Source organism: Rhea pennata, chromosome 2 (assembly GCF_028389875.1).
Source record: "Rhea pennata isolate bPtePen1 chromosome 2, bPtePen1.pri, whole genome shotgun sequence".
Taxonomy (NCBI): Eukaryota; Metazoa; Chordata; class Aves; order Rheiformes; family Rheidae; genus Rhea; species Rhea pennata.
The window spans coordinates 108,378,518-108,390,852 of NC_084664.1; the positions used below are offsets into that span (position 1 = coordinate 108,378,518).

Genomic DNA, 12,335 nt, shown 5'->3' on the forward strand with positions numbered 1-12,335 from the left:
CGTCCTCGCCCGCTGACCCGGGGCGCGGCCCTCTGCACAGCAACCGCCGCACGCGTGGTGGAGGTGCTTTGGCGAGCGCTGCCGGTGTGCCAGAGGAGGCCAGCGTTACTCTGTGTTTTGAGAATGCGTCAGGGCATGTGTCCTTGAATTCTGTAGGCGCACGCAAAATCAGCCGAAGCGATTCTAAGGAATGAACCTCTCACAGAGAGCAACAAGGCAGCACACATTAGAAAAGGCCTAACTGAAAGAAGTAAGTCCTGGGGAGGAGTCGTGTAAGAAAAATAACGATAGCGTTCTTTCCAGGCAATACAAGGGTGAGCTCTCCTGAGAAAAGACAGTTGTCCTGGCAACTCAGAAAGTGGCAACCTTGCCGTCTTTGGACAGCCTTCTGCAGGCCTACCTGACATGCGAGGCTTGTTGTTCAGTTTAAATTATGTATGGGCTTTTGGGAGGGTTTCTTCCTATTTTTGTAAGAAGTATTTAAAACAATTTAAAGTCGTTGTAATGAAGTGTGAATCAGACATGAATATTATATTCCAGTAGGTGGCAGCAAGTGGTAGGTTTCCTCTTTTTGTGGACTGTCTCAAAAAGAGACTTGTCTTCAGTGGCTGTGGATGCCCAACACAGTAATGCCAAGCCTTTTGGTATGTCACCGCCACCACTGTCCCATATCTGCCTTTCTCCTGCTGCCCTCACCATCTTGTAGGAGCCCTTGCAGCTGCTCATCCACATCCCCACCTGCTTTCTCTATTGTCCCCATCTTTTCACCCATCTCAAGCTATGTTGCTGCCTCCTGAACAGTGCTGCAGCTGTTTTCCCCTTTTCTTGCAGCCACGGCTATTGTCATTGCCCTCTCTTCAGCAGATATTGTTAAGTTGGGCCGTACTTACTCTCTTTTTACCTTACCTTACTTCTAATGTTCTCGTAGCAATGCAAATCCAAAAAACATTGAACACACCAGCTTATAATTTATTTCTTTAGCAAAGTATATTTTTTATTTTCTGTTTTTCTCTATTAACGTTTACTAACATCAGTCTTGAAAGTACTGTGGTGCAAAAGAGCATGAGACCTGCTTCTAGGAGAAGAGGAGGTATATTGGGGACAAGTTTGAAAGGTTTTGTAGGGAGGACAAAGAATGCAAATTTGATGCAGACAGAAAAGGAACAACTGAAGGAATTTGAAGACAGATTAGAAGCACTCAATGAAGTAAGATGGAGTTTGGATCACATGAAAGACTATGAAGAAGAAGCCGAACAGAGACTTTTTCTTTGAAGAAAACAGTTTACAAATGACTCAGGTCTGGCTATGAGCTGTAAGCCAGTAGTGACTAGTGTGAAATCTGAGGGCGCTACAAAACAAATTAACCAAACCAGCTGAGACTTTTGAGGCCTGAATACTTTCATTACAGACCTGCTGCATTCCAGACAGCCCCTTGCTAACTCAAGTACTTTCTTCCAGTTTGTGTCCTGCAGTATCAGCTCTCAGCCCAGATCATGCAGCTCTTAGGAAGAGCAGTGCTAGTATTTCTTTAATACTCTTTAGTCTTTGCATCATTGAGCACAAGATTGGCCCATTGCCTTCTTTTTAAGGAATGTTTCATCCATAAGTGTAGAATGCCATGTTATCTCCTGGTTAATGTGAAGCTGACTTTAATAGCTGGCAAATGGTAACATACAGAAAATAAACAATTCTTTCACTAAAATCCAAATAGTAAAATGCACTTAGAGAGAATAATAAATAATAACAATGAGATGATGATAAATGAAAGCAAACCACACTTCTATAATTGCTATAACTATACTTTATACCAGTTCCAAAATAGTGCTCAAGCCATTAGGACAGCTTGATTGCCTTGTAGTTGGGAACCAGCTTTCAACTGGATCCATAATCTGCTATTAAAGAAGAGAATCATGATGTAATGTTTCCTGAAATCAGATATGTCCAAATTCTCTTACATCAGATTCAGATCTTTCCCCAAACGTTTTTTGTATCTGCACTTTTAACCGGAGATCAGTTTTATCATTTTGAAAAGGAGTTTTGATTCTGTCTACCTCCTTGTAGTTTGGTCTTGGCAATAAGGAATCAAATTCAGTCTTCAGTCCACTTGATGAAGGGAATTTGTTCAGTGATTTTTAAACAACTAAAAAAATGATAAAGAAATGATTACCTGATTGTGAGATAAACCTGGCAGTTTAGGATTTGATATTTAGTGCATTTATTTTTCACAAACTGTAAACTGTAGTAACTGATAAAGCTACTGCTATCACATTCCATAAAAATTACTTCATTGTTTTTCTGAACTGTATGCAACCATACTCCATAAAAGCATTTAACACACTAGTAGACCTCATATTTAGACTGCTGATACTAAAAACTGATAAAGAGTGAGCTAAGCTGAGGTAAAAGACAACAAATTTGGACATAAAGGTAAAGCATTTTTTTAAATGAGGAGCTAATCAGAGAATGGGAGTGGTATTTTCCCATTTCTAGAGATGAACTGGTATTGCACAATTTACCCCTAGAGATAACTGCACTGCGGATTGTAGGGCCATGCTCAACATATCTCAAAGAAGGACATAATTTTTTGGTCAAGATTTCAGTATTTCTTAAATAATACATAAAAATAAGAGTAATAAAAAGCAAAAGCAAGGGAAGTTGATCATCTGTGATAGTCTCAGTACTGTAATGAGAGAAGTTATTAAGTTTTTCATGTTTTAGGAGAAACACTTTTATATAAACAAACATATCTGAATAATATTCATGCACTTACTAGGATTGCTAAGGAGAAAGATTTTTTCTCTTAGCATGATTAGAGACATACTTTGAAACTTTAGTTATTGCTTCATTCAAATAGCTGGAGAGTCAATCCTAGTAAAAACATTAAGATGTTTTAAAAGTTCTTTAATTCACAGAACTCTGTTGGATTGATTTTGTTTGCTATTTTTGTGAAACATGCTGCTTTTACTGTAGATTATAGTTATAAAGATTTCTTTTCCAGAAGAATTGTTTCTAGTCAGTCATCTGTCAAAAAATCAATTATTTTGCAATTTTTAGTAATAAAATTACTTTGTCAAGACCCTGTATGTGTCACAACTAGTGAATTCATACTTTTCTCATGCTCAGATTCTAATGTGTCTCTTCAGTCAATAATATCAATATAGCTGGAGCAGGGCAAACTTATCTGACTCACAAAATAACTGTTATCAATGTGTTACACTTGGAAGATAAATAGGAAAAAATTAACATTTACCTTTTTTAATATTTTAAGCTAATTTAATTTTCATTTCAAAATTTGCTGGTTTGTATTTTAAAATATCTAAATATTTAATATAGCACAAATGCAGATTTTTCTTTGAAACCAAAAGGTTTCTTTTTCTTGACAAGACACTACAAAAATTGTACATTTCAAATCAAGACTAAATTTTTTTTTCTTACATTTTTGTTTAGTAAGCTAAAGTGTCTGTCATTTTGGGGGGATATTTTTACACACAAAAACACACATTTATTTATTTAAATATAACCTAGCCCTGTCCTCAGGCTCTAGAATCCATGCAAGTAGGTCAGTTTACAGCTGTTAAGGAACTGGGCCCAAAATCTTCATTAACTTAAGGATAGAAAATTCTAGGGAATATGTGGGAACTGGCATTCCAATGTGTTCATCTCCCATTGTGTCTGATTTCAGTTGACACCCAGTAATGAGATGAACATTTATCCCATGCAGATATTCGTATGAAGTGTTTTTATTAGTGAACCAACTGACACAGAATTAAAGTTCAATAGAGGAAACACCTTATGCTGAAACATCAACATCACCAGACAGAAGAAGAAGGAGCAAGTTATACCCTTGTTAAGGCAAGTAGTCATTAAACAGACACTCAATACAGCAGATGACAGCAGATGTTCTAACAAAGAAGCATTCATATCTTCTGGGAAATGAAACAATGCTTATTTGAATTTTTAAAAAAGGCCAGACCGTCTCTTGCATTAAGAGGAAATAAATTTTGTGGAAATAAGATTAAATCTGTCTGAACTTCCCCAGAAGGATTTCAAATTATACCAAACCAAAGAGGTTGGCTACAAAGGCTAATATGCCACATAAAAAGAAATATTTTCTAATAATGTAGCATGAGCATAAGATATATAGAAAGACAGAGCTTTTGATATCAAGGATATTATTGGAAATAGTATATGTAATTTAACTGTTTATTTTACTTCTTATGGCTTACAGAAATCTTTGTAATCCTATTGCCTATTTTGAATTCTGTGAATAAATAATTTCTTTTTATCTTAAGCTAACTGAAATTAAGAAGTAAGATGACTGCCTAACAGGACATTCCTCTTTGAATGATGTAACAAATCTAGAAACTGAGGCACTGAAAACTAGTGAGTGCCGTAGCTCCGTACTACATTTCTGGACTATACAAGCAGTAGAAAAGTTGATGTACAGTAGCACAATACAAGCTACACAGTCGTGATGGACGGCCACCATGGCAATGGACAGGAGGAGCATAAGCATCCTCTCATTCCTGCTGGTAACTAGGACGCTTTGTGCCATGCTGCAAGGTAATGGGAAGCATGCCTGAACTCACAGAAACTCCAGGAAATTTGCAACTTCCAGTTATTGAGCCATAAATTAGGATTCAGCTATCAGCAAACTGCTGTGTGCTTCCTATTACTGTTCAGCTGAAGCTGAACATACCATTCATCATGTGGTATGTATGAGGTGGAAAAGACCATAGTATTTTAATCTCATTATTTGCTTGATCATGTACAGAAGAAGACCATAATAAATTATGACAATCTTGATATATACTTTTGAAGATTTGCGGTTCAGTATTTTTTCTAGACTAAATTAAATTGAACCACACTATGCCTTGGATTTAAAGAAAATACAGTTAGTGCTTTCATTTTTTTCTTCTTTTGACTACCTTCTTCAAGTAAAAAAAAATGCTCTTGTCTATAGGGAGAGATTTTAAAAGATGCAAAGGCCTGCCAGAGAGTAAGTAAATCATGTTATACACATTAAGAATATTTATATAAGCATAGTATAGAGGCTGAGGAGGTCTGTCTTTTATGGCCACCTCCGTCCTATGCCTCAATCCTATCTGCACTAGAAAACTGATCCATTAGGGACAATCACTGATTATTATGCTAACAGTAACCACTTTATAGCATAGTTAAACATCCCATTCCTGAAACCACTTAAAAATAGCAGTGTTGACAGGAAGGATATGTCTGACCTTGTGAAATTCATGCACTTTTCTGTATCTTGTTTTCCTTGACTTGAAGAGTGGATTCATAATAATTTGTAATATTCCATAGAGGACATAGATTAATGTTTGTTAAGAATTCAGAGATTCCTAGATTAAAACACTGTGGAAATGAAAAGCAGTAATATTCAGCAATTATGTTCAGGAAAAAAATCTAGTAAACACAATCATTGAGTAGGTTGTTTAGCTCTGGGATCCGGAAGCTTATGATTAAATAGAATTTGAAAATTTTAGGTCTAAATTATTTGCTGGCAAGTAACCTGTGCGCAACATCCTCACTATGTCTTATAGATGAGAAAGGTGGATGTTTCAGGGGAAAGCACTTGTGATTGAAGCAGTGTGCAAAAGGTATGGAATAAATTCCTGTTCAGGAAAAGAATAACAGAAATTAGGGCTATGAAGGGTAAGTCAAATCGAGAGGATCACTTAGTAGGTATGACTGGCAGATCACAGGAAGAAGTTAGTAGCAAAATTAGATTTCATGGGCAGGAATGAGAGTAAATAAAGTCCCCAAGTTTTTAGTTGAGTAAAGCGAGAATAAAACTCCCACATATGTTTAGGGAAAGTGGAAAAGTGAACCTCTCTTTATATGTCATCGTGCTTTCTTGCTGCTGCAATCACAGTTGCACTTACAACTTGTTATTATTTGCTTTGTTTAGAAATCAATTGGATGTCTCAATCTGAAAGTAAAACTTACTGTTTGCCTAAAAGTTTTATTACACAGATGTAAAGAAAAGATAAGCTCCATCTCAAACGACTTTTACCATATAATGAAAAATATTGGACCAGAAGGCAAAGTAACCAAACCAATAATTGACCAACCTAAGAAATGCCAGCAAAATAGTTATCCAATCATGGATAGTCATCGTTGGCATCACATATGAGATAAGGGGAAACACAAGTGGTGTTATATAATTAAGTGGCTTATGAATGGAAAACTATTCTCAACCAGAAATGTTCGAAAGAATATAAGGGAAAATTGGAATAATATTCTGAAAAACAAAATTGACAGTGAGGAAAGAAATCCATATGGATTGATAACAGATCAGTATGAAGGCTGATCTCAGGGCACATAAATACATCTGAGCTATCCTTAAGCTATTGCTCTCAGGTTGGGAAATAGAAACAGAGCTTGTAGGAGTAAAAATGTGAAATAGATGACCTTGAGAGTTTTGGCAGTGCAAATAGACAGAAAAGTCAGGCCCTAGCAGCAATAACTTTCCCCCATCTGTTTTCTTATGTCTGGAAAGAAACAGAGCCAATGTGGAAGCGGACTTTGCAGACTACAATTGTGATCCAGTAGTAAATCAAATGTTAAAGCTGTTGCCTCACAGAATGAGTATTTACATTTTTTATAAACTATGGAAGCTTTTAATGCCTTTAGTGGTAAGTGATAACATCTGAATCTTTCCTCACCTTTAAAAAGGGTATCACAAGACCAGTGAGTATCACAGTAATATTCAGTCATTTGGACAGTGGGGTCAGACAGGATCCGGAGAACTGCGAAAGAGCAGGGCCTTATCACACTAATTCTCCTTTTTCCCGGCTGACCTGCTCTGCCTGAAGCCTGGCACCTGCTTTTTCAGAGCTTCATGCCATGGTAAAAGTTGCAGCACAGAATCGAACTAACCCTCCTGCCCTGTCCTGGATATGGGACCGTCTGTCACGTTCGTCTCCCTCCGTTGATGCTCTCACCCCTGCTAGAGCCCACAGCTGCTCAGGGATCGCACTCGTGAGCCTCTAGCCCGTTGGACGTAGACTGTGTGCAGACCGCAGTCCTCCATCTCCAAGGAGGAGAGGCCCTGCAGAGCGAGGGCACACAAAGCGGGGCTGGGCCACATTACATAGGGTGGCTTATTGTGGGTGTTGTTTGATGCCATCCACCCCCAGTGTGACTTCATTTAAATTACTGTAACTATTTTCTCTAAATCATTTTTTCCCTTCTTTGGAGTTTTCCTTTCTCACATTTTAGAAATGTAAATTCAGCTCAATGTAAGCTGCTTATTAGACTGGAAAATTTTAAATGGCAGGTTACTGGAGCTGACTCAAAGCTTCTCCAAGTGCAGGAAAATTTTAATTTTGCAGCAGTACTAGCCAGGCTATGTGTGAGAAAGGACGTGGTGGTTTTTGTGGAAGGTGGAAGTGCATGAGGAAGAGAGTGGGGAAGAAAGAAGAGGGAAATGGAGGGAGTTCTGCTGGGGAGACAGCTTAGAAGGCTCAGTGGGTTTCTGGCTGACCTACAAGTGGGATGAAGAGTCCCTCTTCTTTCTTCACTGGGGCTCAACTCTCTGATTTCCAGATTCAGGAGGCACCATTTCTCCTTGCCCACCCTCCTTACCATGCAAGCAACGTCCCTCACCTCACCACCAGGGCTCCGCTGCTCTGGAAAAGGGAAGGGACAGAGATGGGACTGCTGAGTCAGGAGGGTCAGGTTTGCTATTGCTGCAGGAGCACACTAGCAACCCTCACACTGAGTCAGTTTGCTGGCAGGCATTAGAAATCAGTTGTTTGTGTAGCTTGAATAGTTCAAATATGTGGTCTTCGTCTCCACAGGAGAAAAGGCCTTGGCAGAGTAAAGAGTGGAACTTGCCTTCTCTTTATGGGGATTTTTTGCCATCCTGAACATCCACCTCTGTAGGCAACTTACCTACTTTGCTTATATCTGCAACTGGCCCTGCTGTTTTCTATTCAAATAAAAGAAAGATAGGACTTTAAACTAATCTTTAAATTAAAATTTCAGCATTACCTATCAGCAGAAGTAAATGTTTTTGGAATAACTCTTTTTTTTTTTTTTTTTGCTTTCGAAAAAGACTAAATGCTTATTATATCTGCGTATGAAGAATCTGAACTCCTAGTGCGGTGGAAATGGTACAAGGCAGTTTGAAAGATTTCTGGCAACAACACTGATGTCATCATTGCAGTATTAGCTATGGAAATAACTTGCTCATTACTCTTGTTATATGATCAGTACTCTTGCTGCCGGTAAGCATAACAAACTTCTGCTTCATTAAAATGTTGTTTAGCTGTAATAGACTAAATAGCCTTTAAAAATAATGTTTTAGGAAAACCATATATTCTACAAATCCAACAGGATCACCTGTCTAAAAGAAAAAAAGCTGTTTGTTTAAGCAGAAAAAAAGAGATTAATAGATTTTTGCATCTACATGGGTAGCAGTTTTACAAACGCAGGGTCCATCCTGCAAACAACCCTGTACGTTTAGCATAAGAATAATCCTTTGGGCCATTTCATGTGTTTAAAAATGAGTGCTTATGGCATCATGATCAGGAGAACAAATTCTGTAATATGTTTTAGAGTTAACAGGAATCTCAGCTAGGGCAAGTGCCTGTTCTTATGGTAGCTTTAGACTTTTGGGAATATTAATGAAACAGTAATATGACATTGTATAGCCAAGGCTTTCAAATTGTTAGAAAATACTCTCATCTCTTTTTATGTAGCATAGATGCCTCCACTCCTTGGGATTTCCAATTTCCACATGTTGTGTTTATGAATTGCCAGTTTATGAAAGATGCAGGTTTTTATGTAGCTTTTAGATCTTGTGAGACAACTGCTAGGATAATGAAGTGGGATTAACCTAACTAAGGGACAGCTTGAGGACGTAGCTAGCCCAGATAGCACGTATCAACAAATGTTAGACAGACAATGCAGAAGCTATTTGCTGATTAGACCATGCTTAGGAGAAGCTAAACATATTTGTCTAGGAAGGTTTTAGTTCCCAGTAGAGAAAACACCAGAAGATTCCCTAGTCTCCTAAACACTCCTATGCCCTCTAGCATCTAAGAAAACAAAGAGGATAAAACAAAGAAGACTGAAAAGAAGTTTTTTATCCAAACTCCCAAATTAGGTTATTTAGACCTATCTAAGCCTTTAGGTAAGACATATATGGCACAGAGACCATTTAATTGTTTACAATGTGTCTATGTCATGTGGCTTGCATTGAAGAAGCTTACAATTTATTCGGAAAATAATAGCTCATTATTTCCAAAGCATTTGAAACATCTAGATTAAGAATATTTAATGAAATTCCAGACAAGATTCCAGGGAAATTCATGCTTTAATTCCTAGACAATAAATGCCTGCAAGAGCTAATGAATTCCTATTCACTGGAAAATTTGAAAATATTTTGTTTCATTCAGTTAAGACCACTCACCCTAAAAGTGAAATTCTCATTAATTAAAAATACTGCTTTACAGTCAGCTACAAGGGCATGCTCCCAATGCAAACAGAAAGCTGTGACCTAACGTATTTTATATTCATCACTGGCCTCTCTACTCATCACATGTCTCAGCTCGGAAGTGCTTTTAGTTCTGAATCATAACAAGGAGAAATCTGCATTACTATCAGGAGAGATAACCCAAAAAAACAATTTTTAGAGTCAGCAAAGAATTTGCATCATCTTAAAGGGTTAGTACAAAAAGTCTCTAAGGTTGTAGTTCCTGTTTACATATTTTCAATTAAATTATGTCTAAACTTCACTATTACAAGACAAGAATAAGGTCTGCACATTGTTGGTCTATTTTCTGTGGACTTTCTTGTACTAATTAGCATGGCCAGTTGGTCTCATAGGAACAGTGGATGTTTGTGCTGTGACAGACATTTAAAGTGAAAACTCTAGACACATGTCAAAGCAAACCCAGTCCAAAGCTAAGAGAGCATCTACCATATGAACCCATTCAAAAGAGCACTTGAGTATTTTAAGACATGTGCACATCATGCCTTCGGAATAACGGCGTTTTGAACATTCCCACACAGCTCTACTTAGGGTGCCTATTAGCAACTGCTGAACAATGAATACTCTTTTCAAGAAAGGCCAGAGAAGTGACACTAATTATTAGCAACTGCTTCATGCCCCAGGTAACTCACATTCCCTATTGCTGAGTAAGCAATGTATGCCTAATAGACATAATTTCTAACCATGCAATTAGTCACCATTCCAAAAGAAAACCAAAAAAAACCCCAAAAAACTGCTTTTCATCAAGCTGAAATACAGTTTGTGCATCTTTGGTGAGTGGCTGAAGTACTGTCCTTAAGTACTGAGCATAACTTTTGAGCCCAACAGATCACCTTGAGACATCTCAAATACAAAAAGAATTCACAGCATACTGCCATGCTACGTGGGAGGATGGCAGGCAAAGATGATATATCAATATATACCAATATTAGGCACAGAGTATCCATGCATGCAAAATGCTGAATAGAGATGTTCTATGCTTGATATTTATTCATCCATTGTCTCTTGAATTGCACAGATTAGTCAAACATTAAAATATTTTTTCCATTTTCCCCAGCAATGTTATTTTCTAATGTTGAAAAAGGAAAACTTCACAGAGTTCCTCATGCAGCTAAAGGCAAAGTGGTATACCTGCCCTTACTCTTTACAGAAATATTTAAAAGTTATTGGGAAAAAAGATATAATTCATCACTTGGTAGTCCTAGTTAATTAATTCCCATGACTTCCCGTAATGTTTGGTAGATGTAAAATACATATATATGAATGCAATTTATGTTATAAAACAATTAGATAAAATTCTGTGCATATAAGTTCCAAATTAGAGTAATGTGGTTATTCTAATTTGCAGCATAGATTTCAGTGATCTAATCTATTATTGAATCTATTAGTGATTCACTCCTCTGGACAAATAATTCCAAGATAATGGGTTAGATTTAGCTCAGTTGGTTAGAGCATGGTGCTAATAACGCTGAAGTCATGGGATTGATCCCCATATGAGCCGCTTGCTTGAGGGTTGGATTAGATGATCTCCAGAGGCCCCTTCCAGCTTTACTGATTCTATGATACTTTTTCCCTTAGGAAAGAGTGGGAGGTTAAAAGACAAGAAGGGAAATTTTTAATGTTATCCTGAGAGGCATATATATAGGTTTTAACAACGTAATCATTGAATTATTTCTTTGGAATCTCCTTTCCAAAGATATTCACCATTTATTCCACTTGCTATGGGAGAACTGTGTATACTCTGTATAGGTATCACGCAATGTTAATGCATATTTGACAGTGGATTTAGATGCAACTGCTGATGCAGAGCTATATCTGCCTCATCCCACTTTCCAAGGGTGATGGCAGTTAAATGAGAATGATCCTTATCATATTGCATGGGATCAAGAAATACTGGTATGACAGGGTTTGTGTTGTTTCCCAGGGAAAACCCATAGAACAAAGACTGTATGTACAGCAGAGTTTCACGAATAATGTATCCCATTTGTAGTTTCACCACTGCTGGTGTCATATATATTCTTTATAGCAGATTCACAGGAGGAAAAGAAATTCTGAAAGTAGAAATTAAGTTGTGCATTTATTACGTCTCATAACATTATATATAAGGCATTACCAATGTGTCAAGGGAGAAGGAATGTGAAATCAAGAGTGTGGTGGTTATAATACGCAGTAGAAGAGCAAAGGTGGAGGTAGGCAGATGGCCTTTGGTAGTCATATATTCTACTCCCCTCCTCACAGAATTACTTTAAAGAATCTAATCATAAGATTCAGATAAATCTTTCTTAGTCAGGAAAAAATAAGGGCAAAACTAAGCAGGTCTTGTTTCCAGTGGGATACAAGAAAATTCTTAGCTTTTGTTCTGTGTCCCTCCTTTCCTTTTCAGTGCCCAAAGGAGGCTGGTAAAGAGGGAAACAGCCATCCCAGACAAGGAAAATCCACATCGGGTGAATAGAGGTTCCAAAAGCAGTGTAAGAGAGAGGGAGCTAGAAGTTAGCTGAGACACTGAAGTGACTTTGGAAGATATTTGTTGATGAATATAATGTTAACAGCATGCTTTGTTACTTTATCTGTTTGTAACATTGTTCCATTACTGCAAGTCTGCTTTTTTAAGTAAATAAATTATTTTATCGTTAATTAGTGTTTGGAGAGGAATCTGTCTCTGAGTGATCTGACATAAACAAGACATTTCTCATCTGAAAGTGTGACAAGATAAAAAAAACGGTGAACTAGGACCTCTTAAAAAGTGGTTTTCTTTGTGGCAAATTACTAGTGCCTGCCACTAAAGAAGCTGTAGTGGTCTATTTGAGAAATGGTA

The 12,335-nt window shown here is 37.5% G+C and overlaps 1 long non-coding RNA gene across 1 annotated transcript; it reads left to right on the forward strand.

Moving 5' to 3' along the window:
* Positions 1 to 6: 6 nt before the first annotated feature.
* On the forward strand, positions 7 to 12,109 carry LOC134136318 (uncharacterized). Its single transcript, XR_009957477.1, has 3 exons — positions 7 to 250; positions 8,081 to 8,252; positions 11,904 to 12,109. It is a non-coding gene; the product is annotated as an uncharacterized LOC134136318 (long non-coding RNA).
* Positions 12,110 to 12,335: the final 226 nt, after the last annotated feature.